Here is a 17,239-nt window from a genome sequence, read left to right as displayed (position 1 = left end):
ATGCAGTAGAGAGGAAATGTTGCTGGGTTTTGTAGCTTTCAGAACAATTCTAAAGAAGATATCCAAATTTAGGAGCCTGAAAGATATGTGTTGGGTAAATAGGCCATAAACAGATGAACATAGCATGATCTCGCTTAAATGTAGAATCATAAAAACTGGAATTTACATATGCAGAGAATAAAACAGTAATTACCAGAGGCTGGGTAGAGTAAAAGGACTGTAGAGACATTAGTCGATGATACAACACTGCAGTCAGACAGAATAAATAAGTTCAAGAGGTCTATTCTAAAACTGTGTAACTACAGTTAATAACAATATATTATATCATTTTGAATTGCTAATAGAGATTTTAATTCTTCTTACCAAACCCTGAAAAAAATGAAGTCTTGAGTGTGTTATTTAGCTTGATTTTGGTCATTGTACATTGTGTGTACAATCAGAATACCAGAAAGACATATAATTTCTTATTTTTCAATTAAAAATATTTTTAGAAAAACAATTTTTAGAACAAAATATTCATTATGCTAAGAAATGGAAAGAAGCACAAGACCAGCACACCCTCACCTGTGTTTACCATCTAAGCTGACCAGAAATCTTTTCATTTGGGCTGCAAAGACTGGTTGCTTCTACAACCTCCAAAATGAAACTATTAAGAAAGAAGTACCAGACGTGGCAGGAGATAATGCCGTGACCCCTAACCTTTGTCAACACCTTCTTCTAGAGATGTTCTTGCCAGAAAATTGGAGCCAACCTGGAGAGGAAGATTCACTTCATGGAATTGTTTTTCCAACCCCATCTTCGTTTCTGATGCAACTGGTTAGCTATAGAGTCAGGCCCCTAGTGAATGCTAAGGAGTTATGTTAATCTATTTCTAACCAAGATAGATGGCTGCTGAGTCTTCATTGTGAGTCGGCTAGTCGCGGAGCAGCAAGATTGAGCTCTAAAAGATCTCTCCTCACAGGAGAATCTACTCTGTCATCCCACTTTGGGTGGAGACAGACCATAAAGAACACACAGAAAGGCAACAGCTGATCCAGGGAGGAAAGAGTTTCTCTGGTAGAGAGAGGCAGAAGCTGCTGGACGCTATGGGATCTATCCCGTGATACCACTATCCATCATGCTTTACCTCCCCACTATGCCAGTAGAAATGCCACCACTGTAAGTGGCCCTGCTTCATCACTGTGAGTAAATGCAAGACAGATACTTGCCTTTTAACATAGTGGGTCACTGAAACAGGGCACCCACATGTGGAATGGATGGACAGGGTAATGCATCATCTAGCAGATGCTAGGTTTTAAACTAATGTGAATTTTAGAACCATCTCTTTTGGTAGATGGCCAGTTGGATGCTGAAGGAATGCACTGTGGTGAGACTGCTAGAGGTCCAAGGATCCATTGTCCTCCTTCTCCCATAGTAATAGACCCCTTCACTTTAAGCTGAGATATATGACTTCTGAAGATAAAAACGCAAATGTCACTCTCTCCCGTGTGGTTGTAAGTGCTTGCCAATGGAATAAAAGGAGAGGTGGTGCGTGGACGTTCTGGGTCATGATCTCCAGGGGAGGGAAGCCTTTCTTATCACCTTCATCCTTCACGCTGACAGGGACACGAGCAAAGAGATCAATTGCCCTACCCCAGGCAGGTGAGAACAAAATCCTATAAACAAGAAAATAGAAAGATCTACATCCTCTATGGCTTTTATATGGTGCAGCCATCATGACAGCCCCGGGTTTCCTACCCTCTAAATTTTCATGAATGAGAAAAAGCAAACCTACCATTATTTGGGAATCTCTGCTACCTGTAGCCAACCCTGTGCTACTAAGAAATGTCAGAAATACTAGAAATAAAGAAATTAAACATTCACTTTTAAAGCTAGAAAGGAAACAGGAAAAATAGAAATGGGAAACTAAAGGTAAGAGGATAATGTTTGAAATATGAAAAAGTTTTGACAAGAAAATTTTGCCAAAACTTGACAAGAGTTTTTGACAAAGAATAATCAGGTTCTCTAAAAGGACTAATTATGCAGACAAACTTTGCTTAAAATTTTTATCAAGAAAAAAAAGATAAGACATAAATAATATTCTCATTAGAGCATAATTAAAATACAGCAAAAGTTTGCTCTTTAATCAGGAGAGACTGTTGCAGATGACTTTATGTTGGCATAAAATACAATTACAAGGAGAACTTTTCTGCAAAATATAAATTACCAAAATGCAAGGGAAAAAAGAACATAAATTATGAAATATGAAATTGACATAAGGAAAAAATAAAAACCTAAATATATCAACAACTAGCTTTAATTGAGTCTTCTGTCAAACTTCTTCCTCAGCTGCTCCCCGCCCCCACCAAGAAAAATACACACCAACTAAGGTACTTTTATAATCAAGGTTCACCAAATATTAGAGGGCCCAACTGTTTCTTTAATGTACAATTATGTTTAAGGAAAAGAGAAATGCAGTGGCACATTTTAATCAAGCTAAGTGAACACTGATTCTTAAGTGCAGATATAAAAATTTCACTAGCTTTGCTATGTATGGTGACAATCAGTTAACACTGAGTCTTAAACCCAGACATGGATATTTAACTAGCTTTACCATAGTGACAAACACCAAATCTAGTGGATCAAATTTTTTTACTCTTCATTCGTATTATATGGAGGCTGCATTTCAGCTGATGGTATGAACCCATTTCAGCTGTGTTTCCCATAAGTCCATACTCCCATGACTAAGCTAGAGAAACAGCTATTGTGTGGAGTGTAGCCATTGTTAGGCAGGCAGAAGTAGCCAGAGATGCAGTTAAACTGTCACAATGCCTCCTAAAACCCCTAGTTGGGATTGACAATCTGACTTCCATGTATGGAACTCAAGTAAGGTAGGTGGCTGGACTTGACAAAGAGCCGCAGAAATACACTCCAGTTTCAGGAAGGGAGAAAATATACTCTTACCACAGGGAAGACAAATAATTATAAACAATTACTTGCCATTGAGCAGGTAGTTCAAAATATATGGACCAATTTCACTTATAAATATTACTGCAGACATTCAGTGTACAAGAGTCCACTTGTCGGTGGCCAGGCAGCATCTGCAGGGAACACTGTGTAAGTGTTTCACTGATGGGACCCTACCATGGCAAGACCGTTGGAGACCCCTTCCCACTTGGCAAGGACCAGTGGTGAATTTTGGTGGCTCCTATGCATATTACCTGTATTAATGTGCTATGAGTTCTCCTTGCTTTTGCTGTGCTAGCTGCAGAGCCATATCAATACAGTTTCATTTTGTCAGTCATGGCCAGGACTGGGACCATGCAGGCTAAAAGCTCTGGGGATGGTTATATGTTTTTCTCAGTACTCTTTCAAGGGGTAAAACCCTCCTTTCCTCTCTCTGCCTCTATTGGTCCTTCAGATTGACCGTTAATCTTAGGTAATTTGGGACACATTATCACGCTCCTAGAGAAACAGCTGTAGTCTCACTGAGTCAGCTTATGGCAGTTTTTGGAGAGCAATGGGTCCTGCTTGCATAACTTTTCCGATGAAACTGTATCTGGTCAGCAGAGACTTAGAAAATGGGGAAGCTGTGCCTCATGGATAGAGATTTTAAACATGGTTCTTAGAAAGATGGCATCAGAAATTAATAGATGCATATCAGAAAAAGTTGATTGGTACAATGGGCGCATCTCTGTCTACAGTTTAAAAACTACTGTGACAGAGGGATGCTATTTTATGAATGGACTCATACCCACAAACTGTTAATCTGCCTCTCACCTTGCATAACTATGTAACTGCCTTTGCTACCAGCTGCATAAGTGCTCGTGTCTACAGGCTACACCTAGCTAGAGGTTTATTTTTGTCTTGCTGAAATTGTGTTTTTGTGGTGCGAAATATGGTTGAGGGACGATTGACTTAGCAGGAGTGAAGGAGGAAGGGGAACTATTGGGAGCTTTTGTAATGAGGGGCTTATGTAGTACTGATATTATGATTTATTTAAATTAAATAACCATTGATGTCACTGATCAAGCAAATAAGATTGTGATCATATAAATAAAGATGGCCCAAGCTCTTCAGGGCCACTTGCTTGACCATCAACAGGTGGTCAGCTCCTTCACTTTTATGCTGATGCCCCTTCTCCGTCTCAGGACCCTTAAAGCTGCAGCTGATATCCCAGTATCCACTAAATACAATTTGTGTGTGTGTGTGTATGTATGTGTAAAGAGAGCATGAGTGCATGAATGTGTGTTTACATGTGTGAGTTCACAAGTATGTGTAGGTTCATGTGCACATGTGCATGTACTGGTCAGAGATTGATATCAGATTTTCTTTTTTCTCAGTCAGTCTCCACTTTACATATTGAAGCAGGCTCTCTCTCCCATCAGCTGAGAACCCACTGGTTTGGCTGCTCTAACTTTGAAGCTTGCTCTGAGGGATCTCTTGCCTCTGTGCCCTGGATGCTGGGACCACAAATCACTGCTCCTGCCTAGCATTCAAATGGGTCCTTGGGAGCTGAACTCTAATCTTCCGACTTGCAAAGCAAGAACTTTGCCCACTGAGCCATCTCCCTAGCTCTAAACACAATTATCCCCCCTGGATACAATTTTTAAATTATAAAATATAGCCAAGTAGAATTTATGCCAAGAATTTATGCAAGGAGGGTAAAAGTCAGAAAATTTAGCACTGCGCCATACCACACTGACATATTAAAAGGTGAAAATTTATTACCACAGTAACTGAAGAAAAACATTCAGTAAAATTCAAGAGCTATTTCTACAACTTCAGCAGGAAATGTGTTTTTAACCTAAAAACGAAACATAAAGTATAATAAACATAATAATATAAGTTCTCCTCAACTTATCCTGGGCAACACTCTCACCTGCATCCCAGCATCATGAGGAAGTATTATAACACAGATCATGTGTCTAGCCAAAATTCAAAGTGAAGCTTCTAATGATTGCATGTTGCGTTTGCAAACCATAAAGTTAAAAATCAAAACTTGTAAGTTAAGAGCTATCAATAGTCTGTGGTTAAAATTCAATAAAACTCCTCTTACGATTAGAAATAACGAACAAGTGCATAGTGATCACCTCTACCCTCCTGAGTCTCTAGTGAACTCAGTAAGAAAAAAATAGCATGAAGTGCAAGGGTTGGAAAGTTAACAGGGCAATTTGTCATTATTTGCTTAGATTGTTACTGCTACTCTGAAATCCCAAAGAATCTAAAACCTACTGGATAAAATTAAAATTATGATTGAATTTATAGAATTAATTTCAGTATTTTTTAAAATCCCAGCAGTTATTTGTAGAGCAAAAATAAGCCAATTAGAATGTAGAAAGAAAGTCTCCAAAACTATTTTTATTAATAAAAAAAAAAAAAGCCATGAGGCATCTGCGAATGGAGCTAAAAGTAAAAGTTAACAAATGAAACCTTCATGAAGAAATGTGCTTAAGTCTTATTCACACACTTTTGGGGGAACTGAATGAATGGTAAATTATACTATGGATATAAAAGTTTATAATGTTAATGCCAATTTCTCAGAAATTAACTTCCAAATTCTTTATGGATTCCATTTAAAAGGCAAATGGAACATTTCATGCCCTTTGTTATCCTTCCAAATGTCACGTGTTCCAGAGCAAAAAATCTAACAATAGCTAAGACAATTCTGAAAAAGGAAAACAAACATGAGAGACTTTGAAAAGAGGAAAGATATTCTCGACTGTAGTCACTGGGAAAATATGGCCTTGTCCCAAGAATAAAATCATAGTCCCTGCAATAGAACAAAGAGCTCAGAAGTGAACCTACGCTTTGTTGTTATAATATATATATATATATATATATATATATATATATATATATATATATATATATATATATATGTTTTTTTTAATCTCATCTGTATTTACCTTTTAAAGCAGAATGTGATTGGGCAGTAGTATATCTCCATTCATTGCTGAGTTACAAGACCCAGGGCAGTAGCTTGGGGCTTGTTCTCAGTACTTTGGAAAACAAGCCACAAGGGGAATTCCTGTCAAGTTGTTTTAACTTACGTTCTTACTTCTAAGACTAACACACGCAGAACGAAAACTACAGGGGAGGAAAAATATTCTAAGATGAAACTTAAGCCATCCATCTTAGGTTTTGTCCTTTCTAAACATGTGTATCTCAGAACACTTAAGTACAAATGATTTGGTCCACTAAGGAATCCAGCTCACCACAAAGTTAACAGTAGGTGACATTATGTCTCACAGCAAGCGCTCTACCAACCTGTTGAATCAAACCTATAGCGTCACAAGTAGAAAGGAATCTTATCTTCTCTGAGTTGTCATGCCACACAGATGTTTTAAATGTTAACAAAAACCCTGGAAACATATTATCAGAAGGAATGAAGGTCAGTGTCAAACACACAGCTCTCTCCTGGTGAAGCTTAGCCTACTTCTTCCATGAGTGATGCGTTGTCATCTCCTTCCCCGGGTGACATCTCTTCAGTCACAGTAGCACTGCTATCATCCACCGTAGGGTCATCCTCATCAATACCCAGACCAAGCTTGATCATCCTGTAGATCCTGCTGGCCTGTGTCTGGGGACCTTCCAGACTGAAGATAGGAGTGCAGTTTCATACAGCAAGATGACCAAATCCTTCACAGACTTGCCATTCTTGTCAGCCTCTGCCTTTCGCCTTAAGGTTTCGATAATGGAATGGTCAGGGCTTGTCTCCAGGTATTTCTTAGCTGCCATGCAACCCATTGTTGGGTTGTCTCTGAGGGCTTGAAGAGTTCACGATTTTTCTCCATGTTTGCTGTCCACCCATCTGTGCTTCGCACAGGTGGCAGCATGGGATGCCACCAATCGGTTTGACACAACCAACTTTTCAACCTTTCTCTCCAAAATATCTTTCACAGTCTTGCAGAGGTTTTCACACTTCGTCTTTTTTCTCTTCCTGTTTCTTTTTCTCCCCTTCATCTTCTGGAAGTTCCAGTCCTTCTTTGGTAACCGACACCCTAGGTCTTGCCCTCAAATTCCTTCAGCTGTGGCACACGATACTCATCAATGGGCTCAATCATACAGATTACTTCAAAGCCGTGCTTTTGGAGATGGTGCAGTAAGTCTGAGTTAGCGACCTGGTCCTTGGTCTCACCTGTGATAAAATAGTTGCGCTTCTAGTCTTCCTTCATCCTGGTACAGTAGTCCTAGAGAGAAACCATGTCATCCCTAGCAGCAGATGTGTAGTGTCACAACAGCTCGGAAAGCTTCTTCCAATTTCAAGAGTCTTCATGAATACCAAACTTTACATTTTTTGAGAATGGCTCATAAAAACTTTTCATAATTCTCTTTATCTTCTGCCAGTTCAGTAAATAGTTCTAAGCATTTCTTTTTTAATATATTTTATTAATTTATTCATATTACATCTCAATTGTTATCCCATCCCTTGCATCCTCCCATTCCTCCCTCCCTCCCATTTTCCCCTTACTCCCCTCCCCTATGACTGTGACTGAGGAAGACCTGTATATGCTCATAGGATATCAAGTCTCTTCTTGGTAGCCTGCTATCCTTCCTCTGAGTGCCACCAGGCCTCACCATCCAGGGAATATGGTCAAATGTGGGGCACCAGAGTTCGTGTGAAAGTCAGACCCCACTCTCCACTCAACTGTGGAGAATGTCCTGTCCATTGGCTAGATCTGCGTAGGGGTGCAAAGTTTACTGCGCGCATTGTACTTGGTTGGTGCCATAGTTTGCGCAGGACCCCTGGGCCCAGATCTGCCCATCATAATGTTCTTCTTGTAGGTTTCTAGGACTCTTTGGATCCTTCTATTTCCCCATTCTCCCATGTCTAAGTGTTTCTTGACCAAATTCGTTCTGTTAACTTTCAGAATCTTGCCTTGCTGCAACACTTCACGGGAAATATGCAGAGGCAGATCTGCAGAATCTACTGCTGCTCTAATGAAATTCAGATACTCAGGGATGAACTCCTCACAGTTATCCATGAAGAAAACTCTACGTATGTACAACTTGACATTGGTTTTGTTGTTGTTGTTGTTGTTGTTGTTGTTGTTTGTTTTTTGTTTTTGTTTTTGTTTTTTTTCTTTCTGCTTCCAAACAGATCAAAAGGAGCATGTCTTGGGACAAAAAGAAGGGCCTGGAATTCCAATTGTCCTTCAACAGAAAAATGTTTTACTGCCAAATGTTCTTCTCAGTTGTTGGTGAAGCTGTTCTACAACTCTCCTTATTCTTCATTAGTAATGCCATCAGAATTTCTGGTCCAAATAGGCTTTGTTTTGCTGAGTTCTTCTTGATCAATGGTCTTTTCCTTTATCTTCTTCCTCTTCCTCCTCCTCATCTTCTTCTTTCTCTCCTCCTCCTCCTCCTTCTTCTTTTTCTTGTCACCATCCTTCTTTTCTTCTTCTTCATCAGAACCACCATTTTCTATTTCAGGCTTGTCATCAGACTCCTTTTCCTTTTTTTCTTCCTCTTCCTCTTTATCGTCTTTTTCTTCAGCCTCATCATCACTGACTTCCTTATCAAGTTCTTTCTCCACAAAGAGAGTAATGGAATAGCCAATAAACTGAGAGCATTTTCCCACAGTCTCCTTTCCTCCAAATACTTAATTTGGTCTTCCTTCAGATATAAGATAACCTTTGTTCCACGGCCCATTGGTTCACCTGTGTCAGTCCACACCGTGAATGATGCCCCTCCCCCTGACCAGCTGAGGAGTCCCAGGCAAACTGCTCATCATCGTTATCCTTGGGGATGACAGTCACTTTCTCAGCAATCAAATATGCAGAGTAAAAACCAACACCAAACTGGCCAATCACAGAGGTATCTGCACCAGCCTGCAAGGCCTCCACAAAGGCTTTGGTATCAGACTTGGTCATTCCAATTCCAGTATCCACAATAGTAAGGGTCTGATCCTGTTTGTTGGGAGTAGGGTTAATGTGCAGCTCCCTCCCAGCGTCTAGTTTACTAGGCTCTGTCAAGCTCTCATATCTGATTTTATCCAGAGCATCTGATGAATTTGAAATGAGCTCTCTCAGAAAGCTCTCTTTGTTCGAATAGAAAGTATTGATGATCAAGGACATTAACTGGGCAATTTCTGCCTGTAAAGCAAAAGGCTTGACCTCCTCTATTGGTTGGTCTTGGGCTTGGGTTTCCTCAGACATCTTTGCTGAATAACCACACATGAAATGTGATTAGCAGCACCATGATATGCAAGCAACTCATTATTTTATTTTCTAAATGTGTACATGAGTGTGCATGAGTGTTTATGTATACATGGGTGAGTGAGTGTGTGTGTATGTGTGTGTGTGTGTGTGTGTGTGCCTGCATGTGAATGGGTGGGTGCATATCTGTGAGCTTGTGTGTGTCTACACGTGTGTGTGTGTGTGTGTGTGTGTGTGTGTGTGTGTGTGTGTGTGTGTGTGTGTACCATGTCAGAACTCCTGGAACTGGAGTTATGGGCAGTTGTGAGCCATCTGACATGAGTGCTAGGAACTGAACTCATGTCCTCTGCTAGAGCAACAATCGCTTTTAATTTGCTGAGCCATCGCTCAGCTCTGCAAACCTACCTTGGAACCAATGAAGTAAATAAGAACACTACGCATCCACACAGCCATTCAAAATTTGGGGGAACAATTTGTTCTCTGTACATAAAAGCTAGGATTACACTCTCTGACTTCTTCCACATATAATTTATAAACTAGAGACTTCAATATGAGAAAAAAATTTTTTTAAAGAAAACGTACACCTTGTAAGTCATAGTTAGGAAGAATCCCTGGAGAGATTACAAAACACAAGCCACTGAGGAAAGACTGACAAACTAAATTTTAAAACTTCCTGTATAAAGAGTCAGGCAGTGGTGGCATTCACTTTTAATCCAAGCACTCAGGAGGCAGAGGCAGTTAGATCGCTGTAAGTTCGAGGCCAGCCTGGTCTACAGAGCTAATTCCAGGACAGCCAAGGTTAACACAGAGAAACCCTATCTGCAGGAACAAAAAAAAAAAAACAAAAAAAAAAAAACAAAAAAACAAAAAAACCTTAAAATATGGCATAAACAAAGATACAGGACCAAAGAGGAAAACTGTCTATTTATCATGCATATAAGCAATCAAGAGCTAACACGGGAAGTGTGTAAAGAACCTCTACAAATCAACACAGAATACAGATTCCTTAATAAAAAGTTACAGCAACATTGGCTTGGGCTTACAGGCACTGTGTTTTTTCCCCCCAAGCCATTTCTTACTTTGGCACCTTTATACTCCAGCACAATGAAGTTCAATTTGCTAACAGCTGATAAATGCCCGTGCCAATCAGAACTGGACAGAGAGGTCTGTGATAACATTTGAAATGCAGTAGCTTGTTGTTAGAGGGTAGGGTGAGCTAGGAAAACCAGCGATGGGAATAAGAACGTAGTGAGTACAACACTGGCAAAATAAACAAGTAAACTCAGAAAGGAGATGGTTGGCAAAGGAATGTGACAATAAAACATTAATCGAGGTGCTGAGATGATGAGCTCTGCTGGCCTGACACAGCCTGGAACATCCTGGAAAGAGAGGAGTCCCAGTGGAAAATTTTCACACTAGGCTGTCCTGTGGTTATGTCTGTGGGAAACGGGCTTAAAGGAGAAATCTAGCCAAGAGCCAACAAGCAAGTAGACGTGTACACATTTTTCCTGTCTCTTCTTCGCTATGGGTGTGATGTGAGTAGATGTGCAAAGTTCCTGCCTTGACTTCCTGAAAATGATGGGCTGAAATCCAGAGTTATAAATATCTCCCCTATATCTTTAAAAAAAAATTTTTTTTTTAATTCTATTACCACTACGACATAAATAGAGGATCTTTATTCTTTTGAGAAATAGTTATCTAGCATCTGCCAGGTGCAAGAGTTTGTGCAAGGAAGTGTTCAAAGTGTCTGGTTACAGTATTAGAAATACCTACCTTGATTTCTGTTCTGATATTTTATTGCTACGTGGGAAATGAAAGTAGAAGAGCAGCGATGCAGGATGGAGGAACAGACTTAGCAACTGCACCATAATGAGAAATTCTAGAGCTTGGGAAAGTCAGCCTGGGCCAACGGTGAGATGTTGCTACCAAACACGCTAAACCTACCTTGGGCTACATTATTAGGAGGACTGTGTGCACAGGGGTGGTGGGGGAGGGTGGGAGGGGGGGTAGAGTGACTACATTCTCCACGTTAATCCGACCATATTGGAAAGGGGGTTTCCATATGAGAGACACTAAATAAGATGAACCCAGAGTCTCTCAGCTACACACTATAATCAGCTTTTCAGAAGTTAGAAACAAAGAGAAATGGCGACCTCTTCTAGGCCACCCACTGTTGGGGGAGCACATATAGAGGAAAAGAGACGTCCCTCTCAATGACCGGCTAAACCTGAGTATGTGTTGAACCCCTACCGCTTGTTCTTTAAAGAGCTAGGTAATAATCAGGATGTCTCCACCTTTACAGGCTGGGTTACAGCAGAAGAGGGAAGGGCAGAAAACTCAGCCCCATTAGGATTTGTGCCATTTTATGAACAAGGAATTAGAAAGAACTGTGAGACCACAAGCAAGGGCATTAGGTGAGCCAGCTTGGACACGCTGCTTGGTTCTGTTTTGCTGTAGTAACAGTCTGCGGATTTCAGTTGCTTACAATAGGTCTGTAGGAAGCTCCCTTATAATTTTTCTCTGATGCAATGACCAATGCCGAACAAGCAGCAACTGAAGGAAAGAAGGCTTCATTGCGACTCAAAATCTGTGACAAGTGTGGTACAGAAGTCATGGTGGCAGGAGCATAAAGCATGTGGTGGTTAAGTTCACAGTCAGGAAACAGATGAGTGCTGATACTTGCTCACATTTTTTCCTTTTATCTAGTCCAAGACTCCATCCTACGGAACTGTACCACCCACATTTTGTAAGCGGCACTTCCCATTTTAACTAATTCAATCTGGAAACTTTATCACAGGCATGAAAGGAGGAAGGGGACTATGAGAGAGCAGAAAGAGAGCTAAAGTGGGGAGAAGATTGGAAGGAAGAGAAGGTGATGGGAAATGTGCCACATGAAAGCAGAGGGACAAGGAGGAAGAGGGCTGACAAGTGGCTGGAAGGGGGAGGGGAAAAGTGAAAGGAGAAAATAATAACACAGTGTTGGAATGTGTGTGTATGAAAGTGTCACAATGAAACCCATTTCTTTGTACTTTGTAATAATAATAGTAGTAGTAGTAACAATAATAATGATTGGAGCTGTGCAATGAATGACTCCCTGAATCAGACCCTAATTGTTCAAGAAATATGAGAATTGATAAATGGGATTGCCATGAATGCATTTCAAAGGAAAATAGAGTGTAGAAACATCCTAGAGAAGGAGAGAGAAATCTTTGCTAGTTATACATCTGACAGGGGACTAATTTTTGGAATATAAAGAATTCCAAATATCAAACAAAAAAAAAAAATCATCCAATCAGTAACGGGCAAATGAATTGGAGAGAAAATTCTCAAAAGAAGAAGTATAAATGGCTAGAACACACGTAAAGAAATGTTCAACATCCTTAGCTTTCAGGAAAATGCAAATCAAAAGTAAATTGAGATCCCAACTCACCCCATCAAGAAAACAACAAAACCATCAAGGCTCACAGGGGTGCAAGAGGATAAAGGAGCCCTCATGCACCAATGGCCGGACTCTGAAGTAGCTCAGCCGCTACGAAAGTCAGAACAAAGTTCCCTCAGGTACCCATAAAGAGAACTGCCACTTGATCCAGCCACAGAAACCCATAGGAACCAAAGTGAGCATGGCTGAGAGACACCTGCACACTCACATCTACCAAATTATGAGATCACCCTAGGTTTCCCAGCAACACAAAAGTGGGTGAGAAAATAGGATGGATACAGACGACGGGGTTTTATTTAACCATCAAAGGAGAATGAAATCATGTCACTGTGGGAAAATGGCAAGAAGTGAAATAAGCCACTTGTCAGAATGACAAGTACTGCATGTCTTCTTTCCTGTGTGGGATCCAGGGGCTGGGGGATGACACACAAATAGGAAGGGAAGCATTGTGGAAAGAGGCGGATCCAGTGGGGGTGATAAGAAAAGATAACAGGGGAGTGAGTGTACATTATGAAAAGTTACAATGAAACCTACTATCGCATATAACTGGTATACCTGGATAAAAATTTAAAATTATAATGTATCTATATAATGGAGCATACAATAAAATTATATAAAGAAATGAATATTAACAGCTGTCACATGAACCAATACAGATGAATGTGAAGAGTCAGATGCAGACGCTGAGTGCTACAAGATGCCACTTATATGACATTTGAAAAAAGACAATAATAATAATCTATGGTAACAAGTGCTAAGCAGTAACTCTTGCAAACACGAACACACACACACACACACACACACACACACCACAGGCACACACACACACACACACACACACCACAGGCACACACACACACACACACCACAGGCACACACAAAGGAAACACGAAGAAGCCTTACAAACACAGAGGTCTATAATTGTCCATAAATGACAACATCCCTAAAATATGTCTAATTTATTGTATGTTCATAATACCTTTAAAAAATAGAAGGAAATGGGGGAGACAAAGCAAAGGAAGAAATGGGTAAAGAAGATAGGAAGGGCTGGAGAGAGGGAGAGAAAAAGGTGGAGAAATGAATTCGGCCGTGGATCTCCAACTTCAAAGGCACAGTCATTTGATAATGGTTTCCCAGAGAACACTGCTACCACTGAGAACAGACCCAGACAGTGAACAGAGACTATCAGTGAACATCAGCGAAGCAGATTCCCTCTCAGCATGAAGATGTGGGACCAGACAAGTCACACCATAGCTAAGATGCTGAGACACTAGCTAGAGAGCTAACACAGCAGCTCTACTAGAGTCCTGAGGACCACAACTACCAAGAAGATGCTGTAAACCTTGAGAGCTGTGTTAACAGTTTGGTCCTTTATACAGAGTGAACTGAGACTTTCTTGAATGGTTCTGTACCAGAAAACAGCCCGTTCATGTATTCATTTTGTAAAGCACTCTTTGCTAACAGCTAAAATTAAGGAGAAAAATCCAAAATTGGAGGAAGGGAGAGCAGCTAGGAGAGGGCTGTATGGTTCCGAGTGTCTACTTTGTGTCCTATGTCAAGGCTGTGCTGTGGCATCTCTTTCCTGTTCTCTAAGACTTCAGCAGCCTTTTCAGCCCACATCAGGTACATCCTGGGAGTGTGTGAGAAGCTATCATGCTAGATACAGCCCTACAGGTGCAGGTCTTCACGTGTTGGTGGATGAATGCCCAGCCTCTTGTGCTCTAATAGGAAAATCTGAGGCACAGAGTGGCGGCTCTGATGCCCAGGGTTACTGCATGAAGGGATGAGTAAGGAAGCTCAGAGCAGAGTTAATGACCAAAGTCACATAGGGATGTCCCCACCTCTCCATATACCCCAGCCAGAAAACACAAAATCACCAGTTGTAGCCAGAGCTAAGTAAGGAATAGATAATTGTCCTGCAAAGACTCTATGAAGAGCCAAACCTCAAGTGAAGGCTGAACCAGATAACCCTCAAGCCCTAAGACGCTGCAGATCCTAAGAGCTGTGGGTAGTTCACTTGTTTTATTTGCAGCTAACCTTTTTTTTTAATTAGCTCTTTTTTGAGATTACAATATATTTCTCCTTCCCTTTCCTCCTCAAAGCCTTCCAGTATACCCCTCCCATGTTCTTTTTCAAAGGCATGGTCTCTACGCTTCCGATACAGTCTCTGATAATGCTTACCACAACCTGCAAACTGTGACCTGGGCTCTCTGCCCAAAATATACTTATCACTCCCAACTGTCTTAATGAGTTTATTTTTGTGAACTTTTCAAAGCAAGTTTTAATCACCTTTTGCTATATTTGTCAATCTCCATGAGACTATTAAATCTTCTAAATAGAAGATGTCTTTGTTAATTTTTTAAATATTATTTTTATATATACATTTATATTATTACACATATATAAAATAAACTACATACAGAAAGAAGGACCATGAAACAATCAGGAATTATATTAATGCTACATTCATAGTGTTTTGGCTATTTGTATTTGGCAACCTTGAAGAAAACATCTTATCTTGGTGAATCTAAAATTCCGAATGTAAATCAATATGTATCATATCTCATCTCTATCAACTTAAAACACCTATCTAGACCTAAAAACATCTTAACCCCTAAACAACTGAGCTTAGTTGTAGAACTAAACTATCTGGTCTTCAATTCCATCAGAGACTTGAGAAGGAATGAAATAAATTACCTGAGCAAACAGGAAGTGCAAGTTAGCAGCTTCCAAATTGAAAAAAATGACGGAGACAGTTTGATAGCTGAACAATCACTCAAAACTTCCTGTAAGGTTGGAGCAGCGCCCTCAGTCTTCTGCCCCAGGATATCTAACGGACATATTTGTGAGGCAGGAACTATTGAGGACTTGCTTACCCTGTCTTGGCAGAATTCGGCCATCGACTCTGCCTACATCCAAGCTTGCCAATTTTTCGGCAGAACTCTTTCTGTGGCCAAAATGAGGACATTTTGTCCAGTGGCTGGCTGGTTTGCCACATTAGAAGCCATCTCTATAAGGAGGTTCTTTGATGCTCAGCATCTTCTTTGAGGTAGGCTGGGTGTTGCCAGAAGTTAACCTGTCTTATTGTCGATGAATCTTTAAAATAGTAAAAATATCTTTAAATGCCATATTCTTTAGGTCTCTGAGGTTTTTGAAGACCTTATCTAACTATTTTACCTTATCTATCTATAGAATCATATCTATATGTTAAACCTATGGTGTATATTCTTGTAATCTAAATAGACTAGTAATTGACATAACCGTGATTTGGTCAACTAACAACTAACTCGTATAACTTACTTATCCTAAACAGCCTGCAACAGCACTTTCCAAGTATTGTATATAAACTTGTATCCTACTTGAGTTATATGAGTGCAATACTTCATATAAGAGTAGAAATATATATATATATATATATATATATATATATATATATATATATATAATATGTGAAGAATAATCTTAAATTTGAATTCTATACCAATGTATCAAAATTAAACTTATTTTGCATCAATATATTGATTGTTAATTTTGCTTGTTAACTTGACTAGGTTAAGGGATGCCCAGGCAGCTGATATAGCATACAAATGTTTCTGAAAGATATGAAGACTTAAATTAGTAAATGAAGTATAGAAAAGTGCCTTCATCAATATGGGTGGGAAGATTCCAATCCACTGACAGTCTGGATTGAATAGAAAAAAACAGGGGGCAAATCTGCTCTTCCCACTTGTGATGGTTTGAATAAAAACGACCCCCATAGGCTCATAGGGAGTTGCACTGTTAGGAGGTGTGGCCTTCTTGATGTTCAAGCCGAGCCATTGGGTCACAGTCTCTTCCTGTTGCCTGTGCATCCAGATGTAGAATTCTGAGCTCCTTCTCCAGCACCATGTCTGCCTGCACACTGCCATATTTCCTACTATGACAATAATGGACTAAACCTCTGAACTGTAAGCCAGCTGCAATTAAATGTTTTCCTTTGTAAGAGTTGTCATGGTCATGGTGTCTCTTTACAGTAATAAAACCCTAACTAAGACACCATTGGAGCTGGACCACTGGTTTTCTACTATTGTTGGAATCCTGATTCCTGGATCTCCAGACTCATACTGTGATTTACATTGTTGGCCCCCAGTTCTCATGTCTAAGGTCATGGACCAGAACAACACTACCTCCACGTTCAGGTGACAGCCTGGGGGTCTTAGCTTTCACAATCTCATGAGCCAACACAGCTCAATAAATCTCTATGTATCTGCATGCATGCTGTTGGTTCTGTTGCTCTGTAAACTCTAAATGCAGTATTTTACTGGGTTTTTTTTTTTTTTTTTTTCATTTCCAAGAACCCATCACATAGCCATATGCTACCAAGTGGATGAGCAGGTGTCTGGATAAGAGAACAGAATGGGGAAGAGGTGTGGGTGGAGTCACAGAAATGATTACTGAGTTCAATCCCAGACCCTACGAAGGGCAGGAGAACCCTCTCAAGAACTGTCCTTGACGTGCACACTTGCAGTGTAGCATGTGCACATCTTCACTCCCACACATTAATTTATTAATTAGCTAGAGCTGTGAATTAGGAACCAGGGTTATACAAACAATGATTACTTGTGAGCTGACAGGGCCTCATTAAGTCTAAGGGTAAGGAGGGTCCCAGGCTCACAGTCAG

At 40.2% G+C, this 17,239-nt stretch overlaps 1 pseudogene; it reads right to left on the bottom strand.

The window, feature by feature from the left end:
- Positions 1-6,409: 6,409 nt before the first annotated feature.
- On the bottom strand, positions 6,410-9,140 carry LOC127188354 (heat shock protein HSP 90-alpha-like; annotated as a pseudogene).
- Positions 9,141-17,239: the final 8,099 nt, after the last annotated feature.

The sequence above is a fragment of the Acomys russatus genome, chromosome 4 (genome assembly GCF_903995435.1).
Source record: "Acomys russatus chromosome 4, mAcoRus1.1, whole genome shotgun sequence".
NCBI classification, from domain to species: Eukaryota; Metazoa; Chordata; class Mammalia; order Rodentia; family Muridae; genus Acomys; species Acomys russatus.
This window is presented reverse-complemented; position numbering and strand designations above follow the sequence as displayed.